Source organism: Miscanthus floridulus, chromosome 17, assembly GCF_019320115.1.
Source record: "Miscanthus floridulus cultivar M001 chromosome 17, ASM1932011v1, whole genome shotgun sequence".
In the NCBI taxonomy this organism is placed as follows: Eukaryota; Viridiplantae; Streptophyta; class Magnoliopsida; order Poales; family Poaceae; genus Miscanthus; species Miscanthus floridulus.
In genome coordinates, this window is record NC_089596.1 from 26970801 (window position 1) to 26982038 (window position 11238).

At 46.6% G+C, this 11238-nt stretch overlaps 1 pseudogene; it reads right to left on the minus strand.

Annotated features, from left to right (window-relative positions):
• Positions 1–8795: 8795 nt before the first annotated feature.
• On the minus strand, positions 8796–10532 carry LOC136515459 (disease resistance protein Pik-2-like; annotated as a pseudogene).
• Between the last annotated feature and the right edge of the window lie 706 nt (positions 10533–11238).

The window sequence follows — 11238 nt, forward strand, 5'->3', positions numbered from 1 at the left end:
CAGCTACATCGGTTACTCCTCGGCCCTCAAATTCTTCGTGCTCGAGAACTAAGTGGGCACACTTCACCTGGCTCCTCGATGCTCGGACATCGCCAGCGACGTTGGGAACTCCTCGCTCCTCGATGCTCAGACATCGCCAGCGACGCCGGGGACTCCTCGATGCTCGAACATTGCCAGCGACGCTGGGGACTCCTCGCTCCTCGGTGCTCGGACATTGCTAGCGATGTCGGGGGCTCCTTGGTACTCGGACATCGCCAGCGACGCCGGGGACTCCTCGCTCTTCGGTGCTCGGACATCGCCAGCGATGCCGAGGACTCCTCACTCCTCGGTGCTCGGACATCGCCACCGACGTTGGGAACTCCTTGCTCCTCGGTGCTTGGACATCGCCATCGACGTCGGGGACTCCTCGGTGCTCGGACATCGCCGGTGACACCGGGGACTCTCGGTACTCGGACATTGCCAGCGACGCCGGGGACTCCTCGCTCTTTGGTGCTCGGACATCGCTAGCGACGCCGGGGACTCCTTGGTGCTCCCTTGGTGGTCGGATCTTGCTATGTCTCATTGGTGTGCTATCAAGCTGCTCCATGCTGTTCGGATCAGGGTGCTAATCTTAGGCGGCATGTCTGAGGTCTTGATACGCGCATATCGGACGATGTCGGCAAAACTTTTAGACTTTTTTTTCTTTGACCCTGCTACAAGATTTATTCTTCATCTTACAGCAGGCTCGGGGACTAAGTGGGCACACTTCACCTTACGGTGAATGTGCACTTTTCTCATCTTGAGGCTACACCCGGGGACTGGCTGCCTGCTCAGCTGGTCTTCTACTTTCTAACCCTGGCACCACGTGACTACGTCACCTATGGTCAGGCTCGGGGACTAGCTGTGGGGGTACGGCCCTCGGTATCCACAAAATAAGACATGGGCCGCACCATCAGAGGTGGCCTAGCCCACAAGATCAAGGTGTGCACGGCGCTGCTCGGTGTGCACCGCAAGCTATTGTATAGTATCAAATAGGATACTTTCCTTGTAACCCTACCCTCCAGAGTATATAAGGAGAGGCAGGTGTCCCCTACTCGACATCTCAATGCAATACATCAGAACACAGGATGTAGGTATTATGTCACACTGACGGTCGAACCTGTCTAAATCTTGTGTCTTGGTGCTTGTATTACCATCTCGCTCCTAATCTCGCTCACCTCTACGACAAATCTATCAACGTGGGATACCCCTCAGTGGACTGCCAAGCATCTTTTGTCGACAGTTGGCGCGCTAGGTAGGGGTGTGCGCTTGATCCATGGTGAGCCAGATGGACCTCAAATCAACAGCGCGTTCTCATCATCAATCTTGTGAAGATCCATGCCGGTCCATGATGACGATTCATCGCTGGCTACACCAGCCCCCGCGACAGTAGATCTGATCTTGAAACCACCTCTGAGGTCATCTTCACCAACAACTCATCGCCCGCTAGGAGCTTGCCGTCAACGCTGATCAGATAACGCCATACGTCGCCAACCAGACTTTCTGTCTAAAGCTAAGTAAAGCTTTAATATTCTTCTAAATATTCTCCAATCTCCGTATATCGCCTTAATGTTTCTCTGAGCTATTTTCTCCATGTTTGCTCTCCAAACGATTTTTCAAACCCTCGAACAGTCATGTTGATGCTTGGACGCCTCCAAAGACGACCCTATCTCTGGCTCCTCCCTACACGTGCTACGGGCTCCGCGCTCTGCATTATGCTTGGTCGGCTGCGGTTCCTTGGTCACGCCTATTCCTCCTACACATGCACGGGCTCTGCGCTCGACGTTATGGTTAACAGGCAAGCCAGGGCTAGAGACTCAGCTACACACTAACTGTTCGGACGGTTTATATTAAATATAAATACATCTTCACACCAACTGATCGCCGAGCTACATATGCTATTTCATTGCCATTGCTGATTTTTCTCCGAAGTTCATATATTTTTACATCATGTACTACCCGTTCTACATATTTGTATTGCAGGATCATCATCTAGGTGATCGGATCACCTAGTGCTCGGACTTCTCCACCGATCAACTGGTCGGACCGCTAGGTTCATCGACTTCGTCGCCGACTAGTTGATCGGACTGTTCGTCGGTCGTGCTTCATCGTCAGCTACGTCGGTTACTCCTCGGCCCTCGGATTCTTCGTGCTCGAGGACTAAGTGGGCACACTTCACCTCGGTCCTCGGTGCTCGAACATCGCTAGCGACACTGGGAACCCCTCGCTCCTCGGTGCTCGGACATCGCCAGCGACGCCGGGGACTCCTCGGTCTTTGGTGCTCGGACATCGCCGGGGACTCCTCGCTCCTCAGTGCTCGAACATCGCCAGCGACGCCGGGAACTCCTCGCTTCTCGGTGCTCGGACATCGCGCAGCGATGCTAGAGACTCCTCGCTCCTCGGTGCTCGGACATCGCTAGCGACGCCGGGGACTCTCGGTACTCGGACATCGCCAGCGACGCCGGACACTCCTCGCTCTTCGGTGCTCGGACATCGCCAGCGACACCGGAAACTCCTCACTCCTAGTCCTAGGTACTCCAACATCACTAGCAGCACCAGGGACTCCTCGCTCTTCGGTGCTCGGACATCGCCAGCGACGCCGGGGACTCCTTGGTGCTCCCTTGGTGGTCGGATCTTGCTACGTCTCATCGGTGTGCTATCAAGCTGCTCCATGCTGTTCGAATCAGGGTGCTGATCTTGGGCAGCACGTCTGGGTCTTGATACGCGCATATCGGACGACGTTGGCAAAACTTTCAGACTTCTTTTTCTTTGATCCTGCTACAAGATTTATTCTTCATCTTCCAGCAGGCTCGAGGACTAAGTAGGCACACTTCACCTTGCGGTGAATGTGTGCTTTTCTCATCTTGAGGCTACGTCTGGGGACTGGCTACCTGCTCGACTAGTCTTCTACTTTCTGACCATGGCACCACGTGACTACGTCACCTACTGTCAGACTTAGGGACTAGCTATGGGGGTACGGCCTCCGGTATCCACCAGACAAGACATGGGCCACACCATCAGAGGTGGCCCAGCCCATAAGATCAAGGCGTGCACGGCGCTGCTCGGCGTGCACCGCAAGCTATTGTATAGTACCAAATATGATACTTTCCTTGTAACCCTACCCTCCAGAGTATATAAGGAGAGATAGGGGTCCCCTACTCGACACCTCAATGCAATACATCTGAACACAGAATGTAGGTATTATGAAACACTGACGGTCGAACCTGTCTAAATCTTGTGTCTTTGTGCTTGTATTACCATCTCGCTCCTGATCTCGCTCACCTCTATGACAAATCTACCATCGTGGGATACCCCTCAATGGACTGCCGAGTATGTTTTATCGACAATAGAGTACCGCAAAAGATAACTCTACTGACAGACTACGGTCCTACAATTTAAGAACCTGCTCAACCTTAGGTGGACTACATAGGATAGATGGAGCTGTTACCTCCCGCTATTACCACACGACCAGAGAACCGGGTGCACTCACAGACGTAGCATTGTATAAGCACCATGCTTACACGAGACTCGGCTACTTAAGCTAACCGGTAAGCTAGCAGGTTAAGCGCTCCCTGAACTTATCCAGCAAGCTTGAGCAACCACGACTATGGTGGCGCTGCTGCTGCACGTCCAGGAAGCGTGACGTCGGCCGTCTGTAGGGACGGACCGGACCCCACATGGCCCATGAATGGGCGCGCGTGAGCACGGAGCCGGTGGACTTGCTAGATCCGCGCGTGTTCCGAGCGGTGAGGAGTCTGGGCCTGTACCGTGTCATCGTCGTCCCACAAAAAGCCGTTGCACGTTTTGCACTGCACCCACGGGCGGCATGTCGCTCGCTGTCGCTGGCGGCCTGCGTCGATGATCGAGCGCGCACACCCGCACAGGTCGGGTCGGCTCGATTGTCAGTTCGTAACGCAAGCAATGACGTGTTCTTTCGGTCGGAACAAAACATTTCGCTCTGTAGGAAATGAACTACAAATGTGTGTATTTGGAACCCTTATTTTCCTACATGGTTCACGTACTCATCATCTCATTAAAGAGGACTGAAAATAAAGCCACAAATAATACAATTTGTTTTTGTGTAAAAACGTGGCAAATAATCAACTGCGAAGTGATTTTGTTTGGAAGATAAAATCGTCCTCCAACTCCAACAACGAACAATGGTTCTGTTGCAGCGAGATGCATGGACTCATTTTAGGCGGGTGTGTACTGTCAGGACAAAGGTTCAGATAGAACAAATAAACAGCCTGTTCGGTTGGCTGGTTCGTACCGTTACTGGTTCGTGAAGAAGTACTGCTGATTGGTTTGTGTGAGAGAAAAATATTGTTCCAGCTAAAAATTTACGATCGTTTACGACAAGCCACAGCTAAACGAACGGGCTCAAGCGGCAGGCAGCAAGGAATACGAAGAAATCCAGCGGATTCTGGGCAGCCAACATGGTTCAATGATTAGGCTATCCCATCCCGTCCATGCATTACGTGGAGCTACCACTCCTACAACATCTCTCCCGAAGAAAGCAGAGATTTGCAAGTCAAAACTCATTGAAACTCATTACAGCGGCTGGTAGTCGATTTCCTATGCCTGCTGCTCGTCTAACACGATTATTGTCACGACGAAGTCAAATGCGATTAGTACATGATTATATTTGTTATTACTTCCTGGGGAAAAGGAAAACTATTAACCAGCCGAATCTAGTTTCTGACATCGAGTGACACTGATAGTAGTCACTCCAAAATTACCAAAAGTAAACCTATAAATAAAAGGTTGGTGCAGCATATGCCACACAAGTGTCACTTTTTTTTATAGGTAAAAGGAGATCCTCCAAGAACACAGTGATCATACACAATGAAGTTAAATGCACCCATAACTCTGCTTTGGGCCTTCGACAAGATGGAGAAGTGTAAATTTAGTTGAATGCCGATATGCAATAATGGATCATCCTACTTATGGAATATAATCAGAGCCTCCTCCCCCGACTTCAGTTGAAGCATTAGCACTACAGTCAACTTCATTTGAAACATGTACAAGTTAATGAAATCCATTATCAGGCAACAGGGCTAAGAAGGATCAGAAATAGACAAACAACTCTCTCTCCGCGCACGCATGGTTAGTTAGAGTCCGTTTGGTAGAGCTCCGGCTTTAGCCAAAATAGCTCTAATTGTGACTTCACCTGTAGAGCAGATTCACCTGGGGAGCTGAAGCTGTTTTTAATCGTTTGACACAGTTAGAAAGTGTAAAATCCCCATAGTATCCTCTTTTTTTTTCCTTTTCCTTTTCCTTTTCTTTTTTTCTCTTTTCTTTTGTTCTCCTTCCTTTTATTTCTCGGCACCGCACAATCGTTTTCTCCATCGGACGGACGCCCTGCCCTGCCTGCATGGGCACATGCCTTCTCTCCACCGACGCCGATGCCCGCACGGGCCCTGCCCTGCCCGACTCAGCGCGACCACGATCCGATGCCTCGGCGGCTCGACGCGACGACGCCTGGCGGCCGCGAGCCTCGCCCCGCGGCCCCGCACTCGTCGCACTGCCCTGCGCCGCCCCGCCATTGCCCTCCCCTCCCCGGCCCGCCCCACGTCGCACCGCCGTCAGCTCTCCACGGTCTGCGTCGTGATGCACCACCGTAGGCCGTCGGTCATCCCCTCCCCAGCATGTGCCGCCTTTGCCCAGAGCCACGCCAGCCTCGCCGCGGGGCAAATCCGACATCATCCGCACGCTGGGCCCACGAGACTGACAAGGAGCGGGGCGAAGCTACTCTATTCGGCTCCTCTTCTCTCTCCTCGTTGCTCTCGGCACAAATCAAGGAGCTCCTATGGCGGAGCTAGTGCCTTTCGAGTCGTTTGGCAAACGGAGCTGCGAAACAGCTGCTGGAGCCGTAGTGTGAGGGCTACCAAAATAACGCCCCCTTACAGTAGGCGAGACAAGTGCATTCTGCAACGTCATGCAAATTCAAATGAGCTTAATGCAGATTCAAATGGTCTGCTATTTAGTGTCATAAATATTGATATTTTTTTCTATAAATTTGATCAAACTTAAAATGGTTTGACTTAGGACAAACCTAAAACATCACTTATTTTGGGACGGAGGAAGTCCGTCACAAGTTTATACAGGTCTAATCCCCAGTTCAAACTATAGCAGTAGATCCGAAAAAAATAGCAGTAAATGCACCAGCCCAATTTGTGCAATTCATCTTCCATCTGGAAGAAATAGTTTGTACCTAGAAATAGATTTTGCTTTGCGACAAAATAATGGGTTATCATGCGCTACTATCTCAGCACTCAAATAAACAAATCAACTTTTGGAGTAGTCCTAAGTCAATTTTTTCTATAATTTTTACTGCATTTATAGAAAAAAGAACATCATTGTTTATGACATAAAACTAGCATAATTATTTTTGCAGCATATATATTTGGTCTCATAAATATTGATATTCTTTTTTTATAATAAAGTTGGTTAAATTTACAAATGTATAATTGAGTAGAAGATGATTTTATTTGGGGACGGAGGGAGTACTCAACTGATACATACATATTCAAATATAATTATCCGGAGAATATTCCATGGACCGACAAATTTTTAGCAGCAAACGAACTTGTGTCCAGCGAGATTCCTTCGGAAATCGCAACGACGTCTTTACATGTCCAGCAGCAAGCTTCGTTCAGAAATCACACAACGACAACGGTCGCGCATGCACTCGCGCGCTGTTGGCTGTTGCTGTGAACGACCTGGCACCGTGACGTCATCGTATCTGGTGAAGCTGGAGCCGGATATATCCGGATATGGCCTCGTTCGCGCCCTTAAATTCGATTTAATCCACTTCTTTTTTATCCGGAACAGTATTTTTCTCTCCCATATTCCTATATATTTTTTTCTCCATAATTCCGAGCGAACGCCGTACGTTTCCCGGCCGACACAGGCTGATGGGGATATCCGGCAAATCGATGAAGGCCGCTAGTTGGGCCTTGGGACATGAATGAAAGCTGGAATTTGAGAAGCGAGCTACGAGATCAAACAGCCCAGCTGGCCCAACTAACCGTCCGTCCGTGCGAGGCTCAACAACAATGGGACACGGGCTACAGGCCAGGTAAATCTTTTGACCTTTGTGTTTCCCTATTGGGTCCAATGTCATGTCTTAAAAGAAAGCTCATTGGTTTTCAGTTCAAAAAAAAATCTTTAATTTTTATTGGTTTCCTTTTTTTGTATTTTGTATCATTCAACATTATTAATAATTGTTTTGGCATTGTGGATGAATTGATTCAACATTTTCAAAAACTTAAGACCAATTTGTGTGAAAATGTGAACACTTTGGATTTTCTAAATACATTGCTTTAGACATAGGAGTAATGCGTTATCAAAATGCTGAAATAGTATGTAAGAAATGATGATTCTTTTTGACAAAAAACAAAAGGTTAAGAAAACTATATTGACCTCATTTGTAAAATTTATTCTAAATAAACAACATGGTGGCTCAAACTGTTTTCAAAACCCACATACATAAACTTCCATATAAATTAGTTCAGATATGAGCATGTTTGGAAACCTTGAGAAATTTCCGGCATACTCTCCCACTCCTACGTCCCAACGACAACGATGGAGGCGTTGCTTTCCTCAGTCGCAAGGCGAACACTGACCACTGCAAGTAGATGATCGAGGTGATGGAACTGGAGGGTACGTGACGAGGTAATTGATCACTTTGCTGTTCTTCCTGACGACCTCCTCCTTGGCACCGAGATCCTACGTACAAAGGGCCCGTTTGTTTGAGCTCCTGCCAGAAGTTGTAAGAAGCTAGCTTGTCAGAAAAGCTATGAAAGAAAAATCTGCTTTTAGGGAAATTTATTTTTGAAAGCTGATCGCTTCAGTAGCACTTTTCAACGAATAAATAGTGTTTTCTCTCACAACAAATCAGCATAAGCAGTAGCATCAGCGTAAGCAGTAGCATCATGTAACTTTTCAAACTGGCTTCTCAGAAAGAGTCTTTCTCGATTTCTCCACTGCTTTGAGAGTTGTGCAGAAGCACCGTACAAATTAGAAGCCCGAATTCTGTTCTAGTATAAACAAAAACTGTGTATGTAGAACTCTCTAAAGCCCTACTCCGTATTTGTTTTAGCTTAGGATTTTGGGTTGTACCTTTTTGACAATTCTAAGCTGAAACAAAAGGGCAGCTTAATTTATTTCCACACAGACTTAACAAACTAGCTTGCCGGGTTAGGGTTATTACAATCCACTCTCCAATAGCTTCTAAGAGACTGTAGCATAGTACATATGCCAGGGGAGTGAGGTTTGCTTTATGTGCAGTATTTTTTCCTTTTTTAGAGATAAATAAATGTGGGCTACGGTGCAAAAGTAAACACATGCTATATGTGTACAGTGCTAGTTTTAAGATTTTCCGTTACTAGTCTAGGCAGAATATATAATGGCCCTTTTCGCGTGCTCTTAAACTCGGCTTATCTGTTTTTTTTTTTCATCCGGAATAGTATTTTTTTCTCACAAATTCCTCTAGATTCCTTCAGATTCCTCTAAACGAACAGTGCCAATAACCACATCCCACAAGTCAAAAGCAGTAAGGAAGACAAGTGGCCAGTATATTCAGAATAAGAGAGGAGGAGGATGCACCGCAAATATTAACTTTTCAAAAGAGAGGAGACCCAGAGCAAGCGGAACATAGGAAAACATTACCGGTGTCCGACGAGGCTGCTTCGACAGCTGTGGTGCTGGAACCATGGTGGTCGTCGCGCAAGGAAAGCCCATTGAAGGTACTGGTGAAGGCATTTGCTAGGTCTTCAGGTTGCAACCATGATCAGAAGTCGTTGTTTGTCTGTCGAGGGTATGTCTTCAACGTTAAAAAGTTTACTATCGCCAGATTTAGATCGACAAGAACTGGTAGGACACCAAGAATACAATGACTTTCCTGATCCAATTTCTTTGTCATATACAAATATTCCATGTTGTCAAGTGACTTCATCCAGTTTGGCACCCTTGAAATGGGATTCATCTGCAAAAGCAAGTGTTCTTAGGCTAGCAGAGCACCACGGCACCTCAAGGATGACGTCATCTCCATCGAAGATGACGTCATGCCATACTTCTCCATAATTATCAAATCGTACGACTAAAGTTTGAAGCTTATTTAGCCGTTGAAAAGAAGAAACCGTCTTCTTTATAAGATCCACGTAGCTTTCCTTGTCAATAATACCAGAATTGGAAAGGAATATACCCAGATGCCTCATTTTGGTTGCTGCCTTTATGTCAATTGCTACTGAATTTAACTCCTCCAATGCCTGCATGTTTTTAATTCCACTGGGAAAGCAGTTTAGCTTCCAAGGACCCATCAGTAGGTTGACAAGTCTTTTCAGTCGAACTATAGCTGTTGGTAATTGGAATATGCTGCAGTTCCTTATGTCAAGTGTTTCCAAATAATGTAGCGCTCCCATCTGTTCTGGGAGCTCAGTTATCGATGTTCCCCTGAGGCTCAAATACCTCAGCTGGAGTAATTCTCCAATGTTTGCAAGATGATGGTTTTCTAATAATCTCCGACAGTCCGCGAAGTCCAGGACACACAAGAATCGAAGGCCCAACAAGGAACAGGGGAATCCAAAACTAACAATTGACCGGACATTTGCATAGTTTTGGTTCAAGTGTACGGTCACATCTCCATCAGTTTTACCTTGCAGACTCAATCGACGAGCCTTGATTCCTGGTGGAGGTGTTAGTCTTGGGATACCATGTACCATGTATCAAAGTTGTCTTCAATGGACTTGCACACGATGAAGTCAAGAATTGTATCATGGAGACGACAGCTGTTCACCTCGCCAGTCCAGTCACTTATTTCCTTAGGAATGATTAAATTTCTATTGATGAGCTCAGTAAAAGACTTCTCTCCCGATTCATACAAGGTGCATGTAGATTCAGCAGGATCCAACCCCTCTGCAGCCCATAGCTGTACTAAACGCTTTTGATCAATTTCATAATCTTCAGGAAATATACTAAGATACAATAGGCAAGCTTTTAAATGATAAGGGAGATCAAAATAACTGAGTGATAATATTCCCATCATTCTGTCCACAGTCAGAATCTCTCTCAAGTCCACGGCCAATAGAAGTTTGAACTTGATCCCACTCTGTGACTGAGTGAACTCCATTCCGTGCTTTGTTAGCTAACAAACCAGATATTGCAATAATGGCCAACGGTAAACCTCCACACTTCGTCAAGATCTTATCAGATACTTCTTTTAGGTTTTCTGGGCATTCATTTCCATGCCCAAATATTCTATTCTGGAACAACATTTTCGAGTCCTGTTCTTCTAGAGGCTTTAGTTTGTAAACCCAACCATCAGAAAATAATGAGCAACATGCTTTGGCCACATCATGTATCCGAGTTGTGGTTATTATCACACTACCACAACTATTGCTTGACAATGCATACTTAACTGTGTCCCATGTTTCCACATCCCATACATCGTCGACTGCAATGATGTACCTACAACATGATTTGATAAAGCTATTTAGTATGGAAGAATACATTTTTAGTTCAAACAAATATTCCAAGGATAATTAATACACTAAAATGATAGACAGCCAGAATTTACGAAACTCGATTCTTTAAAATATGATAACCTTATACTCTAGTAATGTGTAAGCAATGTAAGGCTATTTGTAGCTATGTCATTTATTTTCACACACTCAGAAATGGTATTAGGAGGAGAGGTATGATTTAGGATTTCTAGAACAAAGACACGACAAAAGATCTAAACTAGGATTTGTAAAATTAAAACTCCAACATTTAGAAATATTACTCTCCCTCTTAATGGATAGGTGTAGTTCTTGTTATTTGCGTTAAAAAATTATCTAGATATGCTCTAGGCTCTTCTAGTGCATCGATTCTAACACAAGGAGGTGGCAAAATTTTCCACCCTAGGTTCCTATTTGACAATAGTTTCTTGTTTTATACTTTTAGGCCCCCTTTGGAACGCGGTCGGGCCAGGCCGGGACGGGGGAGTCCATGGCCGTAGCTTGCCGTGGAGGAAGGAGGCGGCGGGGTTGAGGTTCGCCGGAGAGGGAGAAGACGTCGGACGTGCGAGAGAGAGAGAGAGCGTGCAGGTGGGGAGCGGCCGGCTGTGAAGTGTCCCCGGGAAAAATACGGGACATATACAACTCTACTGCAAATGATGGCACGCATCTCAAAGCAACATCAACGGTTGAACGTGTAAGAGTATGTGGCCTTAAGGGC